Below are 22,942 nucleotides of genomic sequence, written 5' to 3' on the forward strand. Positions count from 1 at the left end.
TCAAACCATCACACTAGCACGGTGTTTGATTAGAATGTTATAGTTATGTTTTAATGCACAGCGAAGCAGAGACACTCCTGGCCTACTGTTAAAGCTCCTGGACTGTCACTCAGAAGGTTGAAATCCTTGTGTCTCATGGAAGTGTGTCTGTTTATTTACTCATGTTTTGAATGTTAAACATTGCTTGTGATGGAACATTTATGACTTTTCCCATCAACATCTTTGGTTTGACTGTCATAAATATGTCTGACAATGCACATAAAGGAGTTGCCTGTGGCTTAGTGGTTAAGGTCTCAGACCCTCACACAGAAGGTTGAGTGTTACAGTCTAGGGATGTCATGTCTCTACTTTAATTTCTTTTCAGTTCAAAATATTTAAGGTTCATACTGAAAGGTGCTCTCACTCTATTTACTTGAGAAATGCATTTTTGTTTTCCTTTTCTATTTGTCCGAAATCTCATTCTGTGTATATCATTCATAAAAGCCTCAAAAACCTCTCTCTCTCTCTCTCTTTCTCTCTCTCAGTTTCTCTCTGTCAATCTCTTTCTCGAAATCTCTATCTTTCCCTTTCTCTCTCTCTCACAATTTCTCACTTTCTCTCTCTCTCTTCTGATCCATAATGGGATGGAAGAGAGAGAGAGCAAGAGATTGTTGTTGGACTGGTCTCTTCACACAATGATTTCAAAGTGTCACACTAGCAAGATGTTTGGTTCAAATATTATAGTTGGTTTTGATGCAATTAGAACAGAGTCTCTTCTGGTCTACTGGTAAAGCTCTTGGACTGTCACACAGTAGGTTGAAGGTTCAAATCCTGGTATTTTAATGCACTGTGTCTGTTTATTTACTAGTGTTTTGAATGTTAAACAACCCTAGTGATGAAACATTTGTATTTTTACACATCAATATATGTGGGTCAAATGTCATAGATATTCTTGGAGACTGCACAATAAGGAATCACTTGTGGCTGAGTTGTTAAGGTCTCTGACCCTCAGAGTGATGGTTGAGGGTTCCAGTCTAGGTGTTTCAGTGATCATTTCCTTGCTTTAATTTCTTTTCAACTGAAATATTTAAGGTACTTACGGAAAGGTGATCTCACTCTTTTGCGGGTTTGGGTGCGTATATGGGGTCAAACGCAGGCCCTGTGGCCAACCCCTGGCCAAAGCCTGTGCGTGACGTGGAGTTGGGTTATATGGTTTTGTGCAAATACATTCAGAACCTAACTATAACGTCCCTGTAACCTTTGGTTTTTAAGTGAATATATATATTTATATAAATATAATATCAGTTCTTAGTTGGCAGTAGACACCTCATTGGTAACCTGTGGAAATGGCATCTCCAATATATAGATAGTACGGCTTTGCCAGCATTTTGCTTAGAAGGAAAAACACCATTTTAAAAGGTTCTAAGACCACATTGCAGCATCTACATGAAGATATGTGTGACAGTATCTTGAACTCAAAGTACACAAGAAAGTACGGGGTTCTCTAAAGAGGGCGTCGCGGGTACCAGCGTAGCCCTAGGTTGTGCGTGTTCCTATTTGGAAAGGTAATGTCAGTGAAATGTCAGTAAGTAACTGCAGAGTGCATGCGTGGGGAGAGACACCGGGGGGAGTTCCTTTTACGGACTAGGTGGTCTCACACACTACATAGTGTCATGCTTCATCATTTGACCACCTAGACCCACCCAGGTAGGACAGTGCCACCTGGGCGGACTCAACCTCACTGTTAAAGGAACAGGAGGGAGTGCGTAAATAAACTTGTTTCTGGAAAGATCGGGATCCAGCTAATCTAGTGAAAAAATTAAAAACACCTAAGCAGACACCTGTGAGGAGTGACAAATTTAATGGTGGTGTCTGATTGGTGTAGTTAAAACAGGGGTTGGGACACCTCTGTGAGGACAAGGACTCACAGGTTCACCTAACTAGTATCTTGAACAACTATTTTAACTTTCCGTCTGTGATAGAGGAAAAATGCAGAAAAAGGGTTTCTTTCTGGTTATAGAGTGAAACAACTAAAAAAAAGTTACTGTATCTTTAGTAAACTAGTAGCTTCTCTGTACCAGTGTGTACTCTACTAGCAGTTTGCCTTGCAGCCTCAGTTCTTTTTTCAGGCTTGTTCTGAGAGGATCCCAGAACACTTCAGAGTTCAAAACCCTTTTTTTCCTCAAAAATTTCTTTAACTTAGAGGTTTTTCAACTTCACTTAACTCTTTAAGTGTTTCTAGCCTATTCCATCATTTTTCATATGATTGGAAGGGAATCTTTCACTAAAAATGCCATCTTTTTTTATAAATGCCTTTCATGAGAAAGATAGAAGACTCTTGTGCAATCTGTGTAGTGTGCCTTTCACCTCTAAGAGACTGCAGGTTTTGGCAAAAAAAGTCCCCTCAAAGATAGAGAGGGAATCAGGCTTATAGGTAAAATGGAAACTTCAGAGCAGAGGAAGAGAGGAAGAAGCAGTAAAAGCAGGGAAAGGCTCCTGTAATGGCTGCTGCCACGCATCCCTGCTTGGTGTAGGTTGTGCAGCCAAACCCGGATGTGGGAAGAACGAGGTCGCTGAGGTGGGGTATGTATTCTAGAGTTTATGCGTTCCCTATGTCGGAGAGCCTCCAGAAAGACTGCGCTAGTAGGGGTTGAGATTTTCAGGGACAGCAGCATAAAAGCTGTGCCCGAGAGACTCTTGTGTCTGTAATTATTTTGAACAAGTACAGTGTTACTTACCTTATGGATGAAGGCCATTTTTCTGCTTACAACTCTCCTCCACTGTGAAGTTCCTGGTATTGGTGATTCCTGTTTTTTCTCCTTAACAGCTGCCTCCCTGGTGTTTCCTCAGATTTTCCATATCTCTTCCAGTAGTTACGGAGGCACAACGGGGACAAGGTCTACCAAAAGCAGACTGTTCTTCTCAGTTGGTAAGGTGCCTGATTTCCATACATTATTGGATATAAACTTACTTACTCCCCAGAATGCTGATTCCATGACCTCTTGTTGATGATTGTTGTTTACTCTGCAAAGGATGAACAAGACTGTTTAGTATTTTTTTTGTACTGTTGTAGTGTGGTCAGTTTTACGTATTCGTTGCTCTTTAGCTTCAGGCTTTAGGCCTTTGTGCACTTTGCCCTGAATATATTTTATTCATTTGCTGACAGCTTAGAGCCTCTGTGCACTTTGCTCTACATGCTTTTTATTAGGCTTCGTACTGTTATTTTTCGAATAGCCAGTTCTACGGTGTTGTTTTGTTATTCATATCACACTGTTTTGCCTACTTCAGCACTGGAGTTCTCCATAACATATTTACTCTGTGCTTCAGTCAAGGATACAATCTGGTACATTGCCGATAGACGTGGTAGGAGTTTAGACTTGGCATTCCTGCGTAGGGACATTTTGTGATCACGATGACATGTTAGTTATAAAATCACTTCCTTGTCCCAATACACGCAAGAGGGAGATTCCGACCAGGGAACCACAACTAGACGCTGACTGCCTCGTTGCAGATGCTGAACCAAGATCACAGGTCTTTGCTCAGGTATGAGGTCTGATGTCTCCACAGTGATTCTGACAGGCAAGCTAGCAGCTTAACATGCTGTGCTCTAAATAGAACAAGCAGAGGGAGAGTAGAAACTGTTAGACAATATGATAGCTTTGTTCTTATGTTTTACTCTCCTGGTGACTATTTCAATCCTACTGTGTTGTATCGTTCTGGTTATTGCGGCTCACGCCTTAATATCTAAAATACAGTCGTTTTATTAAAATATTATATAAAACTTATACTGTCTTTGTCATTTGTATATGAGATCATATTGGAAATAAGAGAGTTGGTTTGGATCTGAGTGACCACGACTTCCCTGAGAAGTTCCAAAGATGTCATGCGCTCGGCTGCCAAATCATTCCTTCCTCCTGGGAAAAATGAGGCACTGCTAGTTAGCCGGAGCAAAAAACGGATTTAGGGTGACAGAGTTCTTTACACGTGGGTCAGACTCAGTCCCCCACACCGTTATCGATCCTGCCACCTAGAAATCCAGTAGTCTCATTTTGAATAATGAGAGCCCACGCGACATGGCGCCGCCAACGTTTGGTCTGGCTCTGATGTTTAGGTCCGACTGACTCTCTTGGTCTCATATATATTTTGACTCCTCGGTTCCGTATACGGAGACGTCCGTGGGGCTGAGGCTTTCCGCCGCCACGGGATAGGTGCTTCCTATTGCTTAGTGGTTGGTTGTTCAAGCTTGAACTTTGAAAGGAAAACCCCGATATTGGTGTGCCTTCTCTGACTTGGAGCTATTTTTTATAAATGGCGAATCCTAATGTAGTGAATATAGCAATCAATATGCGTCAACAGCTCACAGGACATCTGTTGGCACATGGACTGACGGTCCAGGGGGGTCCAGTCACTTTTGTGGTGGACGCCCATGCAGCCTATAGAACAGAACTTTTTTATTCTTGGGTCGGATTTCCAGCAGTGGATGGGGGTACAAATACTTTTCACGAATACACTGTTGCGAATGTCCCTGGACAATACAGGGCTTACGCTTACTTAGAAATACCTCTATCTTATCAAGAACACCATAATTGGCTTGATGGCGCCCTCCCACACACAGTTGCACAAGTTAGGTTAGGTCCACTGAGTAATGATGGTCCTACCTGGCCTTTATTGGCTACGTATACACCTCATCCTGCGGTTGCTCAATTGGCAGTGGTTGAAGTTCGTCGTTTATATACAGACTTAACGGCTACATATAGACGATTAGTTCAGTTTGTAATGCAGACACTAAATACAAACGCAGCGCGTGCTGCTCCAGCGCACCAACAGGCAGTGGTTCTGGGTATTAATCCGGCCACTGTACACTCAATTATGGGTAAGGTGCTGGCTAAACGAGAGAAGACTCCATTTTGGCTGGCGCAGAAAATTAATACGCTGGAAGCAGTATTTCCCCATACGGGACCTCAGGATAAACATAGAATTTTGACGATGTGTTTGCCGTATGGGATGGTTCCTCCGGTGGACCTTTGTAATACCTGGGGCACGGTGTTTGCCGCGCTCTACCCTATGGCACACGGTACACTGACATTAGCTAATTTACCGGACGTGCTTAAATAAATTCAAGATGAATATGGGGCTGCCCCTGCCTTAGATTTGGGCATGCAGTTGCTGGGCAATTTTGCCACAGTTTCTTCTATTATTTTGAGTAATCTCAAAGGAGAGGCAGTAGCACTAGCGGTGAGAATGCGTCTTCGGGATGTTCCGCTGCTTAATCAGGAGCGGGAACTTCCGAGAATAATAGCGGAAACATATTCTAGTATTGGTCGAGATAGCCTAGGTGCTAGACCACAGAAACCCCAGTTGCAGGGTAAAAATAATAAAGATAATGCTAAACAGCAACAACCTGAGGGTTCAAAAAAGCGCTGGGAAAAGAAACAGCAAACACCTAAAAAAGATGGTGGGCAGTCTCCGCAACCAGAGACCCCACAGAATAAGTATAATCTCCGGAATAGGGATACTTTGAAGATGCCTGATAGATATCAATATACTGATACACGCCAATCTCGTTCCTTTCAGGACTCCTCGGAAAAGAGAAGTGAGAGAGGTGGGCGGTCAGAGCGGAGGACAGAGTACGTGAAACCGAGACAGGATTCACAACGCTTGGCGGACGTTTCTATTAAACAAGAAGAGAAACCGCTGCAACAAAAACAGCAATTTAAAAAGAAGAAAGTGGCAGCAGTCTCAGTTAGACATGCCGCTCAAGAAGAGAGTTCTCTTGACGAACAAGACATGGGCGTTAGCACTGTTAGACAGCGCGGCAGAGGTCACAATAGTTCGCCGGAGTCTTCTAGAGCATCTGGAGGTGAAAGCAACTGATGACTTCATACAAGTCGAGACGGCGGATATGCGAACTCTGATCCTGATAGAGTATATGAAGTGACTCTGCGATTGGAAGGGGACATTGACCGTATTATCAACGCCATTTTTTGGGACCATGTGGTAAAATCATATGATGTTCTGCTGGCCGAACAGGATTGGCCACCTGACTTTGTTCGCGACTGTCCGGTTGGGGAGGAGGTTATTACACCTTCCTTCTCACCACTTGTTCCGAGAGAACTAGCGGAGTCCTATAGTAAATCATGGGCTCTAGCACAGGCTCCTGCCTTGTATAGAAATAACGTGGGGTGGGACAGACAATCACCTTATCACGTAATTCCGATAAAGGGCGAACCTCAGCCACAACCGCAGTATCCTATTAAATTTGAAGCAAGGGCATCGGTTAGGAAAATTCTTACACAATTGGAGTACCAGGGTGTAATTGAGCCCTGTGTCTAGCCGATGAATAATCCCTTATTTCCGGTTGCTAAACCGGACCATTCATATAGGATAGTGGTGGATTATAGACATGTGAATAGTCATACACGCACATATGCAATACAGAATTCACATAGCGCAACGCTTATGAATAATATAGTGCGTAAAACATACAAAACTACATTAGATATCTCGAATGGATTTTTCTGCCAGAATATAGCGTCCGAAAGTCGGGACTATACCAGTTTCAGTGCGTTTGGCTCTCCGAAATTTTTTTGTCGTTTGCCTCAGTGGTATAAGAATAGCCCAGGACTGTTTTCGGCTTGTGTAACTGAAATGCTGCACGAGTTCGACCCTGAAGCGTTATCATATGTTGATGACATATATCTGACAGACGATGAGATTCTGCAACATCTAAGGCGTGTATCGCGCATTGTTGTGGGGTTTGCTGATATTGGCTATAAGTTTAATTTTAAGAAATCAAAGATTGCCTTCCTCAGCGTCATTTTCCTGGGATATGAGTTGTCGAATGAGGGCAAGAGCTTAGCGCCACATTTTTTGGAGAAATGTGCTTTATTGCAGCCTCCTAATACGGTTCAGAAGCTCCAGTCATTGTTGGGGTTTCTGAATTTTGGCAGAAATTACATTCCTGATTATGCTACGCGTATAAAACCCTTATACGAATTGATTCGCCCGAATTTTAAGAGTAAATTTTGGACGATTGAACATACACACATACTACGAGAGTTACAGACTGATCTCTTAGCAGTTAAACACTTACACACACGGGACAATAAGACACATTTAGTCATCAGGGTGATACCTGGGGCTGTTGGGTTTACGTATGTCACCTTTAATGAGGGTGAGACAGTCCCGATTGCATACAAGTCCCACTTGTATTCTGCTGCAGAACAACGATTTGCACAGACTGAGAAAATACTCACTGCAGTACAGATGGCTGTGATTAAAGAAAGACCGCTTGCCCAGGGCCAATGCATTATTGTCGTTTCCCCGATTCCGGCCTTAGAGGCTGTTACAAAAGCGAGTGTTCCTAATTTGAAAGCATTACACCCGCGATGGATACAATGGGCTACGTCTTTGACAGCCACTGATGTAGATTATGTATTTGACCCTAAACTGCAGACTCAAGAATTTCTTCAATATGAGATGGAATACCCTGTTCCTGCTGGTATGTTGCCTATTGACCAATATCAAGTGGTCATGTATACCGATGGCTCTGCGCAACCAGCGGTTGGGACTAAACAACAGTATTCTGCTGCATGTGCGGTGGTGAGCGGCACTATGGAGGGGGAAGTGTTCTGCCCCCGACATACTTATACTAAAACCTTGGGAGATTGCACAGCTGGCTGAGCTCAAAGCTCTATTGTTAGCGTTGGAGCACGCGGATCCGGCGATTTTAACTTTGCTGGTCTGTGACTCCTACTACTGTGTACAGTCTTTCAATGAATATTTACACTATTGGAAGATGAATGGGTTCAGAGATTCTAAAGGCAACACCATTAAACATAAAATGTTGTGGGGTAAGGTTGCGGATCTGAAGGAAACGCTTCCTAACGTCCATGTTGTGCATACACTTGGACACCAGCGCGTTGGAATACACGTTGCTGGGAATACTTTGGCTGATGAAGCCGCGAAATCGTCAGTGGCTGTCGTCACTGTGGCCGCAGTGACTCGTTCGAGTTCCAAACCAGACACAGAAATTTCGGCTGCCATAAAGGCTACGGCTGATGGCACGCCCTTTCCTAAAGGATTTCCTTCTAAATATAGTTACTGCTTGAATGGTGCGCTGAATGCTACTGTTACAATTCCAGGCATTGGTGTACGTGAAATTCCCAATAAAATTGAGAGACCTCGATTAATTTCTGCAGCACATGAGGGGGTGGCTTCTGCACATGCTGGGGTGGCTGCCACGATTTCACTTTTACAGGCTCGTTACTGGTGGCCTGGTCTCTATAAAGAGATGAAGCAATATGTCCTTTGTTGTGACGTTTGTCAACAAATTAAAGCGTCGTCGGCTAGACGCCCGCAGCAGACGCCCCTTCTGATTTCAAATAAACCTTTACAGTGTGTGTACTTGGATCATTGTGGTCCGCTGACACCAGATAGTGCATACAAATATATATTGGTTGCTGTAGATTCGTGCTCCAGATTTGTGTGGGTATGGCTACAACGCTTGGCTGATGCTCGAACTGTTATTAAAGATTTGCGCATCTTTGTCGATACATTTGCAGTTGTGGCTTTTCATTCGGACCAGGGCCCTGCTTTTGCCTCTAAGGCATTCAGGGACACCATGGCTTCGTTGGGGGTCCAACTCCAATTCTCGTCTCCATTTCATCCCGAGGGAAATTCTGTCGTGGAGCGTTTAAATCGTGATTTAAAGCGATCCTTAACGGCCAGGGTTATAGGTACGGGTCGTGGTTGGCTAGCCCACCTATATGGAGTACAGAGAGCACTTAATAATTGCATAGAAGGTCACTGGGGGGTCGTACTTCATATGAGTGCCTGTTTGGAACACAAATGTATGTTCCTGATCTAGATGGTCCTGGTGTGGAGGCGGCAGATACGCCCTTTGACATAAATGATCGTGTCACTGTTTTGCAGGATTTACAACAATTCCGTGAAGATAACTCTTCTGCCAGTGCTGCCTCCTCAGGAATTAAGGATGAGCCAGTAACACCTACTGGTTGGATACCCAGGATTGGGGATCTAGTGCGTGAAAAGGTCGCAGTTAAAAAAGAATTTGGTCCTTCTTATTGAGCACCTGTCCCTGTGTTGGGGGTAAGCGGCACGAGAACTGTGATTTTACCGCCGCTGCGAGGGGCCAAAGGAAATCGCTTTGTTTCCATTGATAATGTCAAGTTACAACATGTGGCCGATTCTGCACAGCAGACCAAGAGGGACACCCAGTAGTTCCGGAATCCCTCTCACTACTGGGGAAGAAGTCCTGCTGCAGGTGATTTTCACCGACACTGTTTCCTCTCCGAGCTTGGGGAGGGTGGATGATGATCTTGCGATTGTTCCACCGACGACGATTAATATGGAATCTTTTGATCAACTTGCTGTACGTTCTACTGATGTGTCTGACCATGTGGTTTATAGCGTGCCAAGGCGAGAGCCTCCATCTGCTTCTTTGTTCACAGTTGCCCCTTTTGCTAGAACTGCCTCTGGCTGCTTCAACAACGCTGATACTGATGTGTCCGGCTCCTCGTCCTCGATGTCTTCTGTCCACGGTCCACGTTGGATGCTGGATTGGCTTAAACGCACATATTTTGTTTTTCCTTGGAACTATTTGTGGCTGTTTTTGGCCGTGATGACTTTTTTATTATGGTTGGGATTTGTGGTTACTTTTTTTCTGATAATACATGGTCATTTTCTTCCTGATCGATCTGACATTGAACACGTGGAGACTGTGTTAAAACCGCATTTTTCATCTCATATGGTTCGAAGAGACTTGTCCACAGTAAACATTTCTGCTATACCAATTCCGGATGGGATTGTGTGGGATAAAGTAATGTTTGATATATATGGTCCCACTGAATTGATTCAAATACCGTATGTCCTCAAATTATCAATGAATGATATTGTTATACCTGGCATTGTTTCTGATGATTGGGATGTGAAGACAGTAGATTCTATGCTAACGGATTTGCAATATTATACTGTCTATGACGATGAAGATGCTTACCAATTTACAGATAATCATGGTGACATGTTTTGCTACAACTATTATGGACACCACTTTATTCATAAAGCTAGTAGCCCTAAGTTCATATTTAATTATGTGCAATGGGAACATTGCTCGACTCCTCCACAAGGGTGTTCGAAAACGTATTATGATAAATTTGCATATTTTTCTGGGCATGATCCACGAAATGCTAAGTCTTACTATTTTAAAGTTGCACCGTATTCCAATAAGCAAATGTTATTGACCGATACTAAATTACTGTATTCAAATTTGTTTGTATCTAAACTTTCAGTCGAGGGGTATGAATACTGGTTTATAACTGTTGATTTGAAAAGTGTTTGGGGTTCAAAAAATTGGCAAATTCGAGGCAGGGACACGTTATTTAGAGCATGTATTATCCCTGTGCAGATAATTTTCCTCAATGACACAGTACAACAGACTAGCTGTTTGGGCTTAGCGACGATTAGAGACTTGACTTTGCCTAGTATACCTGTCCCTTCCAAATTAAACAACTGGCAGCACTATGTGAATGCTACTTTTAGTGAATTTACGCATTGGGTCCAGAATGGTACGCTTAACATTTCATTGTTACATCCAGGCGGGTGGTTATTATGGCCTGTAGACACTAATGTGTGTCATCAACGTTTTGTCACCTCTTCAGGGGGGTTCAGGACTAGTAGGGCAGACCCTCGTTACATTTCACCAGAACATGCTGATATTATAACTACATACAGTGTGGGGAAGCTTTGTCAGCAATGGTTGAAGTCATCCACGCTGGATGCAATTAAGTCACATCTCACGCTACTGTCTTATGATACTGATTTACAAGATTTTTTGTCGGGTCCCAAAGTACCACGGAAGAAAAGGTTCTTATGCGAAGTTTATAATGAGATTTGGAAGCTTTCACAACAAGAGGCTGCAGCCCGGTTGAGGCAGATTGATCAGGAAAACCTGATGCAGACTTTGGTGGTCATTCTGACCCTGGCGGTCTTTGACCGCCAGGGCGGAGGACCGCGGGAGCACCGCCGACAGGCCGGCGGTGCTCCAATGGGGATTCCGACCGCGGCGGTAAAGCCGCGGTCGGACCGGCACCACTGGCGGGGTCCCGCCAGTGTACCGCGGCCCCATTGAATCCTCCGCGGCGGCGCAGCTTGCTGCACCGCCGCGGGGATTCCGACCCCCCCTACCGCCATCCAGATCCCGGCGGTCGGACCGCCGAGATCCGGATGGCGGTAGGGGGGGTCGCGGGGCCCCTGGGGGCCCCTGCAGTGCCCATGCCACTGGCATGGGCATTGCAGGGGCCCCCGTAAGAGGGCCCCTACATGTATTTCACTGTCTGCTGCGCAGACAGTGAAATACGCGACGGGTGCAACTGCACCCGTCGCACAGCTTCCACTCCGCCGGCTCGATTCCGAGCCGGCTTCATCGTGGAAGCCTCTTTCCCGCTGGGCTGGCTGGCGGTCTGAAGGCGACCGCCCGCCAGCCCAGCGGGAAAGTCAGAATTACCGCCGCGGTCTTTCGACCGCGGAACGGTAACCTGACGGCGGGACTTTGGCGGGCGGCCTCCGCCGCCCGCCAAGGTCAGAATGAGGGCCTTTGTCTGTTGTTGATAATGGCATGCATACCCTTTCTGACCGTGTTTACACGATTGACAGCATTGTTTCCTCTGCCATTGACATTAATAAATCGGACATGTCTTCTTTATATCATGGGCAGAGTCAGACGCGGTCCATCATGCAGCTGGGTTGGACTCTTCAGACCTTGAAGGCGGGTCGCGTTCCATGGCAGCACGTTCGTGCCAGAGAGATCTTTATCTCTTTTAATTTGACTCATCAGCAACAACTGATGGCTAAAAAGGAAGCAACATATGTTATGTTGAATATTGAGAAATTAGAGAAACTGCCTTTCACGGTAGCTGAGATTCCGTCAGCTGCGTGGTTGATTCATGGGGTTATTAATTTGCCTATCTCCACTTTGCAATTTACTTCGTGTTTGAAGCACATTCCGGTGGGTAGATATGAACTATTGTGAGACAGTTACATACACGAGGTGTGGGAGCTTCCCTTTCAGTACAGATGTGTTAATGGTTTGAGGGAGGTTTTTCTTAGGGGCAGCGAATGCGAAGCTTCTGTCAGCCATTCAATGGTTTGTAAACAGCTGTCCTTGCACGGGGCGTGTAACGCTTCGATTGCTAACTTAGCTTGTTATCTGAAGGGAGTTCCAGTCCCAGTTATTAAAAACACTTTCCAGGTGCTTTCTAACGGCAGTTACGTTGTTCTTAACAGCGAACGTTGCTGTGGCATGCGTGCCGGAATAGTTTACATCATCGTTGTCAACAAGGCCGTTACGTGCTGCGGGAATGTGTTGTTTCCCCCCACTCAAATTAGGGAGGTAGCAGACATCTGGCCTCATATTGCTACTTCCAAGGTTGATTTCGACAAGTTGAGTCGGCTAAAAGCTTTATTGTTTCAAAAGCATGTGGCCCTTACATCTGCTAGCGAGACCTATGCACTTCAGGTGGCAAGGTCATCGGCGGAGATACAGTCCCTTTTGAATACTAACTTTCCAAGTCACTTCGGTGAACTTGTGGGACGTATATTTAATGCATCCAGCACTGCTGGTATTGCACATTTTTTCAAAGCCGTTGGTGTTGGTTTTACTCACACCTTCTCTTCCATATTCGGTTTGATACCTTCGGCTATACATACTATTTTCGGAAGCATTTTTGGGGGTTTCCCGATTACTTTGGCTTTATTGGCTGGAGTTTTGCTGTTGTTGCTATTTTTTCGCAATGGCTGTCCCGTCACGACGAGATCCTGTATTACTGCTCCCGTCAGCGCAGCTGTGCCGTGAACGCATGATGCAATTAACCAAAAGGGGAACCCTTTAACTCAACCCAGCCTAGGGTAAATAAAGCATCAACAAAACAAGCATTGGCGGGTAGAGACAGATTTAACCTAAGTTATAAGCACAGTCTTGAATTCTGTTACTATTGAGTTTATTTCTTACTCAGAATTATTTCAAAACCAATTATAATAGTCAAAAAACGATAGGGAAATTAGAAAAATGAAAAGGCTTGTATACAATACAGTGACTGAAAACACATAACAAATTGTACTTTACTAGGTATAACAATCGACCTACACAAACACAGGACTTATACAATCACAATTAATGGTATTACAGGAGGACAGAAACACAAACATAAGCCCTATACATTTAAATAGTGGTCACCGTTAACATTTCACATGTAATCCACTTCTGCATGCTAAGGTACTGGGCTTCTGCGTACACTTACTAATCTAGTGTTAAATATTGCTTTCACACTAGTGTATTCTAGTGTACCTACACTCTTTATATTCTCATCAATTATTTAATGAACCCAGTGCTCTTGCACTCTATAAAGTCAACGCGTTTCGGCCTTTCAATTTAAGGCCTCATCAGGACTGGAAAAGGGCAGAAGGAATTCTAAAAAAAGAAAACCAAAAAGAATTCTTACAAATGTGCCTACCACATGTCATTTATAACCCAATCACCAAAAGTGTATCATACATATATACAACACATCTACAAAATGTTTTTATTTTGTGTTAAAAACTTATTTAAGATCTATCTAAAATCGATAGTGCCCAGGTATTTGTTGTGTGTCCTACTACACCCAGAGAGTCAATTAAATGGCTTAACTACAGAAAAATTTTTTTTTGAAAAACATTCTAGAGCCCTAATTATTAACATTATCTCTGCTGGATAATTTCTATATTTCAAATATATCTCTACTTAGTTTGCACAATGAAATATAACACATATTTACCTTAGTTCTTGTAGCCCACATCTGGGGAACCGAACTTGTTTAAAATCAATTCCTGTTCAGAGCCGACTGAAGATGCTTCTAGTCGCCTTTCTCTAGCGAAAAAACGAGTGGTCTCGTCAGTATATATTTTCTATGGCTGTATCTCAAACCTGTCACCGAAATCAGAGCCACTTCATTTGTAAGACTTTCGGCTTACCGTGACCGGCGTCTAAATTGGGAACGCTCGCGTTTAGGAACACGTGCAATTTTGGAGCCGTGTTCCGTGCAGCACTCGCTACTCGGCGGCAGGCTGCTCGTGTCCTTAACTGGCGTCTTTCCGAATGCTGTCTGGTTGCCTTGGCGACCCCATAGAATTGTGGGAACTCTAACCCTTCTTAACAAACAACTAAATCCCGGCGGCCATCTTAACACTATTAAACTCGTAAATCTTCTAATGATTATAACTACCAGAGGGTAACTAAAATGCATCTTTTAGTGATATGAGGTGGAGAATCTGCTTTACTATCTATATGGCTGCTCAAACGTTTCATTTTGTCATAATTGACTGAATTTGCCAAGTTGTCTGAGCTGATCTATTATTGGGGACTTATATGATTAACACTGCTCTTTTTATGTTCTAGTCAAACACGAGCATTTCGTCCTTCTTCAAACTAGCTACCTAGCATAAACTTAAACCAATTGTCTCGGCAAACACTAAACTGTATGCCCATCGATCTGCTTATATCTCTGATATCACATATCTCAATTTGCGCATTCTTTAATAAAGCAGTAACCCCAACATAATTTATGAATTTCTGGCAATAGTTACCATTTTTACTTAATTAGAGCCCATATTTCATCAGCATCATTAAGTCCTGTTTTTGCAGTTTGAAATTTTTCAATCAATCTTGCTTCCATTCGTAGAAGGTTCTTAGTTGTCAATGCTCCGTTGGGTTGTATTGTCAGTAGAACTGTCCACCGGATATCTTCCGCTGTATGCAACCATTCTTGGAAGTGTTCCACAAGAGGGGCTCCCTTGACTCCACACTTGATTCTCGACCGATGTTGGAGAATTCTGGTTTTGACTACTTGTGAAGTCTGTCCAATATATGCTTTCTCACATGGACACATAATGCAATAAATAACATTTTTCGAATTACAATTTGTGAAATCTTTCTGTACATGTGTTTTCCCATTTATTTTAACCTCTTTGGTGTCTTGTGTAAACTGGCAAGCCACACATTTTCCACATTTATAATGCCCTTGGACCGCTGGCAGTTGTAAAAGCGTCCTTAGATCTTTCTTTCTATCAGTTTGAGGCTGTTCTGCCTTGACCCATTGATCTCTTAAACTGCGTGCCTTTTTGAATGAGAACAGTGGTTGATCTATGCGCAAGTCACCAATGATTTTCCAATTACGTTCAATGATTGATCGTATTTTATTTGCCTTAGGGCTAAATGTGATCACACATGTAAGCGGGAGCTTTTTTGATTTCTCTTTAGGGACCAGCAATGTTTCTCTCGGTATAAACCAAGCTCTTTTAGCTGCATTTTTAACTAATTTCCTGGGGTATCCCCTATCGGTAAGTTTCTTAATCAATTCATCTGCATTCTCCAAATAATCAGTTTTTTCTGTACAGTTTCTCCTGATCCTTAGGAATTGTCCAAAAGGTAGGTTTTGTTTAAGTGAGCGTGGATGTCCACTTGAGAAATGCAGGAGAGTGTTACGATCAGTGGGTTTTTTATATAGCTTGACGGCTAGATTGCCATCATTATTCCATAACCATAGGTCAAGGAAATTGATTTTTTCTTTATCCTTATTCATAGTGAAAGTGAAATCCACTGTGCGATGGTTTAGCCATTCATGGAATGCATCTAAAGTCTCTTCTGGCCCTTGCCAAATAATCAGAATGTCATCAATATAGCGGAACCAGTGATTAATATGCTTTCTGAATGGGTTAGTTTGTGGGTAAACCCATTTTTGTTCGAAAAAATCCATTACCAAGTTTGCGACCTCTGGGGCAAAACTGCAGCCCATTGCCACACCTTTAACTTGGCGATATAGTTGATCATCATATTTGAAAAAGTTATGTTTCAAACACAATGTGGCCAATTCAACTAAAAACGCATGATGCAGCATTTTGGAGCAACACTCCTGGGACATTTGGAGTGTGACTGGTCTCTGTCATTTAGACTGGTTTTGGATTGTGTGCAACCCGTGTTTCGATGCCTTTGGTGCTCGTTTGAACATGCACTGGCTCTCTGTCTCTCACTGCAGCGCTCTCCAATGGTCGATACTGATCTGTTGATGTTCCCGATTAGGGCTCATTCCCAGACTTGTGCACTACGGATGCGCTTGCTTCGTGAGGTGGTTTATGAGATTCCCTTCCTGGAGGAAGATGGTATTATCTCTTTCATAGGCCCTGCACGGGGTGCCGCCCTGAATGGTTTTGGGGCTTTGGATCACACCTGCTCCATGGTACTTTGTGGTGTGGATCTTCCGGTATTAACATATATCGAAGTGGAGGAACTCCTGCGTTCTGTTGCTTCTGTTTGACGATTGGATTTTTATTTTTCCTTTTACAAAATTGACACAATATTGAATTTGGTTTTATGGTCACATGTTATCTAAATGTATGACTTTGTTGTTTTCTCACCTTGTCGAAATATATGATTTTATATATTGTTTATATCTGGGGCATCCTTTTATATTATTGGAACCACTTGCTACCGACAAGGGGAGGGTGTAGTGTGGTCAGTTTTACGTATTCGTTGCGCTTTAGCTTCAGGCTTTAGGCCTTTGAGCACTTTGCTCTGAATATATTTTATTCATTTGCTGACAGCTTAGAGCCTCTGTGCACTTTGCTCTACATGCTTTTTATTAGGCTTCGTACTGTTATTTTTCGAATAGCCAGTTCTACGGTGTTGTTTTGTTATTCATATCACACTGTTTTGCCTACTTCAGCACTGGAGCTCTCCATAACATATTTACTCTGTGCTTCAGTCAAGGATACAGTCTGGTACATCTGGTACATTGCCGATAGACGTGGTAGGAGTTTAGACTTGGCATTCCTGCGTAGGGACATTTCGTGATCACGATGACATGTTAGTTATAAAATCACTTCCTTGTCCCAATACACGCAAGAGGGAGATTCCGACCAGGGAACCACAACTAGACGCTGACTGCCTCGTTGCAGATGCTGAACCAAGATCACAGGTCTTTGCTCAGGTATGAGGTCTGATGTCTCCACAGTGATTCTGACAGGCAAGCTAGAAGCTTAACATGCTGTGCTCTAAATAGAACAAGCAGAGGGAGAGTAGAAACTGTTAGACAATATCATAGCTTTGTTCTTATGTTTTACTCTCCTGGTGACTATTTCAATCCTACTGTGTTGTATCGTTCTGGTTATTGCGGCTCACGCCTTAATATCTAAAATACAGTTGTTTTATTAAAATATTATATAAAACTTATAGTGTCTTTGTCAATTGTATATGAGATCATATTGGAAATAAGAGAGTTGGTTTGGATCTGAGTGACCACGACTTCCCTGAGAAGTTCCAAAGATGTCATGCGCTCGGCTGCCAAATCATTCCTTCCTCCTGGGAAAAATACTTCACCCTCAGGAGAGATTTGTTTTCAAAATACAGAATGGCTTTAAGAACTCGAATAAACCTTGAAATGATATGTCCTAGCTTTTGCTTCAGGACTATCAAAAACGTTAGGTTATTTAACATAAGGAATTGTAATTCTGGACTTTGTTCTCTTAGTGGAAACAACCAGCGTATTCTTGTGTGAACTGTGAGAAACATTTTTTTGTGAAAGTGTAACTAAGAATTGTTGACTAGCCTTTTACTTTTCAGGTTTCCTTCACTGTTGTACCCACCCTGATTTCATTTCCCTCCATTTGGCCTCATCAATACTCTTGTAAAATGTAAAACTCAGAGTCAGTGCTGCTAGAAGGAGGTTATCTTTAGGACATTGCGTCTCAGAAACTGGGCCTGAAACAACAGTATTTATTATTGTCGCGTAAGCTCCCATTATCCTAATGAGACTACTGGATTTTAGGGCGGCAAGATCGTTCGCAGTGTGGGGGACTAAGTTTGACCCACGGTGAAGGACCCTTGTCACCCCAAATCCGGGTTATGCTCCGGCTAACTAGCAGTGCCTTATCTCTCCCGAAGGGAAGAGACAATTGGGCAGCCGAGCGCATGACATCTTAGTACTTCCCAGGGAATTCGTGGTCACTCAGGTCACAACTGGTGCTCTCATACACAGTACGGTCTCATATAAAAATGACAAAGGCAGTTTAAGTTTTAAAGATTGGTTTAATAAAAGGACTGCATTTTGTAAAGTAAGGCGTGAGCTGTAATAACCAGAATGAAACAACACAGTAGGATTAAAATAGTAACGATGAGAGTGAAGCACAAGAATAAGGCTATCATAGTGCAACTATATTAAGTTCTCTCTAAGTTATATTACGAGCACAGCATGTGAAGCTCTAAGCCTGCCTTTCAGGTTCCCGCGGGAGGACATCAACCCTCATACCTGAGCAAAGGCCTGTAAGCTGCATCAGCATCTGCAACGGGGCAGTCAGCATCTAGTTGTAGATTCCTGGTCGGAATCTCCCTCTGACCTGTACTAGGACTAGAAAGTGATTTTATAACTAACATACAGATGTTCTAAGAAAATGTCCCTACGTAAGGATGCGTATTGTCTACGAACACTAAAAACTAAACTTCTATCACGTGTACCGGCAATGTACCAGACTGTAGCCTTGACTGAAGCACAGGGTGAGCAAGAATGCATTGTTTGAGAACACAGTGCTGAACTGAGCTAAACAGTGTGATAGAAAGAAATAAAACAAGACTGTAAAACTGGTTATTGTAAAATAACAGTGCGAGGCTGATTAAAATGTATCTAGGGCAAAGTGCACAGAGGTCTAATATGTTAACCTAACGTGCATAAAGCTATATTAAAAATGGCTACACCACATTATCATGGAGACACTACAACCCAGCTTTATCATGATCTAATCTACCTCTGGCTTGAAGGAATTAGCTGATTAAATATTTTTCACACCAACACTGTTGATGTCAGCAATACCCAGGCTCATCAAAAAATACAAGCCAACAGAACAAAATCCAATAAACCTAAGACAAGAGCCCAAACCTGATTCTGTCATTGTGCCCGCAGTTAGAAAAAGGCTTTTGATTGCACCCAAGACATCAGTTCCTCCAGAAAAGGAAAGTAAAAGAATAGACACAGTGGGCAGAAAGATTTGTGGATCAGCTACTGCACCTTTTAGAACATAAAGTGTCTCTGCATGACTGGCAGCTGTGACAGATCACTATGTGAATCACTCCAGGCCTTTGCAAATGATCTTCCAAGGGAAAGAAAACAAGACTTCTCAAAATTATACAAGAAGGACAAATAGCATCTGACCAATCAATCAGTGCTGCAGTAGACTCAGCAGATCTAGCAGTCACTTCATATTGTCACAGCGTAGCACTACAAAGAGCCTATTGGCTCAGGCTTACAATTTAAAACCGGAGATACAATTGAAGATAATGAATTACCTTTCACAGGATCTGTTCTGTTTGGACCTCACACAGATGGGGAAATAGAAAGCATGAAAAAGGAATCGAAAGCGTTAAAAATGGTTGGATTGTAAGAGAAAAAGAAATGTTCCAGATCTCAATATAGAAGGAAGGATTATAGGCAGGTCGACTGGAACTAGGTTGCCAGGGCAGCCAGCATGAGGTGGCTTGGCCCTGGGGAATGGGGTTCCCAGGGCTAAAATTTGCCCAGGAATGGGGTCCTCATGACCCTACTCCCCTTTCACCAATTAGCTGGGCCCCTTGGGATGGGCTCCGTAGGGCCAAATCAGCCTTGGGAGGGGATCACATGGCACCCCCACCCCTTTTACTAATTGGCTTGGAGGGTGAAGTCCCTGGAACCAAAATTGGCAGAGGGAGGGGGCATGCAGCCCCGACCCCCCTTTCACTAATTGGGCAGGCCCCGGGGGATGGGGTCCCTGGGGCATAATACACCTTGAGAGGGGAGTCGCACAGCCCCCCCCCTTTTACTAATTTGCCAGGCCCCAGAGGATGGGTCCATGGGACCGAAATCAGTCAAAGGCGAGGGGCCACGGCCTTCTCCCCTTTTAATAATTGGATGGCCCGAGGGAGCTGCGTGCCCTCCTGGGTTGCCTATATATGGTTCAGAGGGTGTGGACACAGACCAGGCCCTGCAGCCCTCTCCCCACTGAGCACAGTCAAAGGCCTTGTGAGGCATGGGTGCCTGTGTGCCTGTGTGCCTGTGTGAGGTTGGCTGCTGGCCCTGCAGCTGTCCCATGTCTGTGCACAGCCAAAGGCATGCATGGAGTGGGATTAGATGCCAGCAGGGGGTTGGCATGGGGTCTGGAAGGATTTAAAGCAGGATTTGCATTCACAAAACCAATAATCAAGATGAACAACCTTGGGGAGGGAAGGGGGCATTGCCCGGTATAGTGGTAAATGAGTGCCAACCTGGGTCGACGTGGGTTCGGTAATATTTATCAGGGTAAGTCGTCAGTCCATGTAAGTTATAGGAATTGGGTAAGGTGAGTGTCTCATGCCATAGAAATTGGATACTTGCAAAGGTGTTGGTCTTCTTCATAGCAGAGGGATTCCCCTTCAGCTTTCCCCCACTTTTCATTTCCCCATGCCATGCTGTCTCTGGTGTCACTGAGGCTGCACTACTCTGTAGAATAAGGGTTCTCTTAGCCAGTAAAAGAGCCGAACGGGCAAAGCATGTCCTCACCTTGTTGTGCATCCTGTGTTTAATTATGTCTAAGGAGCAGGCCACCCAAGAGTAAATGTCAAGTGAGGTCTCTGACTTCCAGCAGAGCATTGTGGACTGAATGCCAGTATGAGGAAATGGGCAGGCATGACCATAGCATATGATGTAAATCTGTAATAGCTGAGTGGCAGCAGGAGTAACACAGGTGTGCTGAGGAAAAGTAGAGGTTGAGCTGCTCTGGGGTCAGATAGCCTCAGTGGAGGATAGAGAACTCTTTGCTTTTAAATCAGACATTTTTGGATACCTGCTGGGGGAACTCTAAATCTTGTTCCCATCCAGTGTTGTGTAACGCCCGCTCTCTGTCGTCCTCTTTCTTGCCCCGCAGAGCTGTCAGTGGAAACCTGGTATTTTCTCGCAATATTTCAGAAATCCATTTAATCAAGTGTCACCCCATCCCCATGTGAAGTAGAGTGTGTATGACAGCATGGGCCTTGGGTTCCTGCTCATGCGTGGACCAGAGGACCTGGCATGTGTTGCATATTCGTCTATAGGTAAGAAACTGTCCCAGGGGATTGTTGTGGTAAGAAATAATTTGGTCAGAGGTAAGTAGGTGACCATCAGAAAATAGGTCGCTGATTGTAGTTAGTGATCGCTCCTGCCAGCTCCTTATGTCCGTGACAGAGTAGGAGCCAAGAAATTGTGGGAGGTTCAGCAGGGAGAGCGCTGAGGCATACAGAGTGGTTTGGCGTGTAAGAAGGTGAACCGTAGCCATGCTTCTGCCAGCTACCGATGCCTGCAGGGACCAAGGGGACTGGGTATAATTCTTGGGAGCAGAAAGACTCTTATCTTATCCGCTGCAAGAGGACCATCTACTCAGCACTTCTCACCCCGCCAGCTAGAGTGATATTCATTACAGCTGTGTGCTAAGTAGTAGACTTTGAAACACAGGGCTTAGATTCCACCTCTGCTCTGACAACCAGTAGTTGCAGCTTTTTCAGTGCTATATGGTGATGTTTGTTTCCCCAAATGAGTTCTACCACCAGTGTCCAGTTCTTGAAAGAAAGGCCAGGGGTGGGGGATAACGGGGAGGTTTGCAAAGTAATAGAGGAGCCGGGGTAGGATTACCATTTTAAACAGTGCTATTTAGCCAGTGGTGGCTAAGGGAAGATTTTTCCAGATCTGCACTTGCAATTTCAGTGCAGACAGGGTTTTTCTCAGGTTACTGTCATAGAGATCGGCCAGTGAGTGGTAGAGATCTCTGAGGTATCAGACAGTGGCCTCCTGTTGACTTAGCAGGATTCCCCTGAGTCACACCTCTAGTGGGGTTATGCCAGAACGCAGTGGATATACAGATGATTTAGCCCAATTGTTGCAGAGACCCTCTCCTTGTGCAAATATGTAAAGAGTGACATGTATGGACGAGAAATGGGGATCCCAATGGTACAGGATTAAGGGGGTCATTCAGATCTTGGCGGACGGCGGAGGCCGTCCGCCAAGGTACCGCCGACAAATGACCGCACCGCGGTCAAAAGACCGCGGCGGCCATTCAAACATTTCCGCTGGGCCGGCGGGCGCTCTCCAAAAGAGCGCCCGACGGCCCAGCGGAAATGCCCCTGCAACGAGGACGCCGGCTCAGAATTGAGCCGGCGTAGTTGCAGGGGTGCGACGGGTGCAGTTGCACCCGTCGCGTATTTCAGTGTCTGCAAAGCAGACACTGAAATACTCTATGGGGCCCTCTTACGGGGGCCCCTGCAGTGCCCATGCCATTGGCATGGGCACTGCAGGGGCCCCCGGGGGCCCCGCGGCACCCCCTACCGCCATCCTGTTCATGGCGGGTTTCCCGCCATGAACAGGATGGCGGTAGGGGGTGTCTGAATCCCCATGGCGGCGGAGCGCGCTCCGCCGCCATGGAGGATTCAATGGGGCAGCGGTAAACCGGCGGGAGACCGCCGGTTTACCCTTTCTGACCGCGGCTGAACCGCCGCGGTCAGAATGCCCTTGGGAGCACCGCCAGCCTGTTGGCGGTGCTCCCGTTGTCGGTGACCCTGGCGGTCACCGGCCGCCAGGGTCAGAATGACCCCCTAAGTCATCTCCATATACGGACATTACATGTTTCTTATCGTCTAGGTGGATCCCCTGTGAAGTTGGATGGTGAGTGGCTCTATTCCTTTCACAAATAGCAAGGGGGACATGGGGCAACCTTGCCTGGTTCCCCTTCCCACAGAAAAGGGTGGCAAGATGAGCCAACCCAAGAGGATTCGGGAGGTGGGATTTGTGTACAGTGGTTTTGTCAGAAGACGCTTGCGTACCCCTACTCGATCCGACCCCTGGAAAAGTTAGTCCGATGTAAGCAAATCACATGCTTTTTCAAGGTC

This window comes from Pleurodeles waltl, chromosome 6, assembly GCF_031143425.1.
Source record: "Pleurodeles waltl isolate 20211129_DDA chromosome 6, aPleWal1.hap1.20221129, whole genome shotgun sequence".
Classification (NCBI taxonomy): Eukaryota; Metazoa; Chordata; class Amphibia; order Caudata; family Salamandridae; genus Pleurodeles; species Pleurodeles waltl.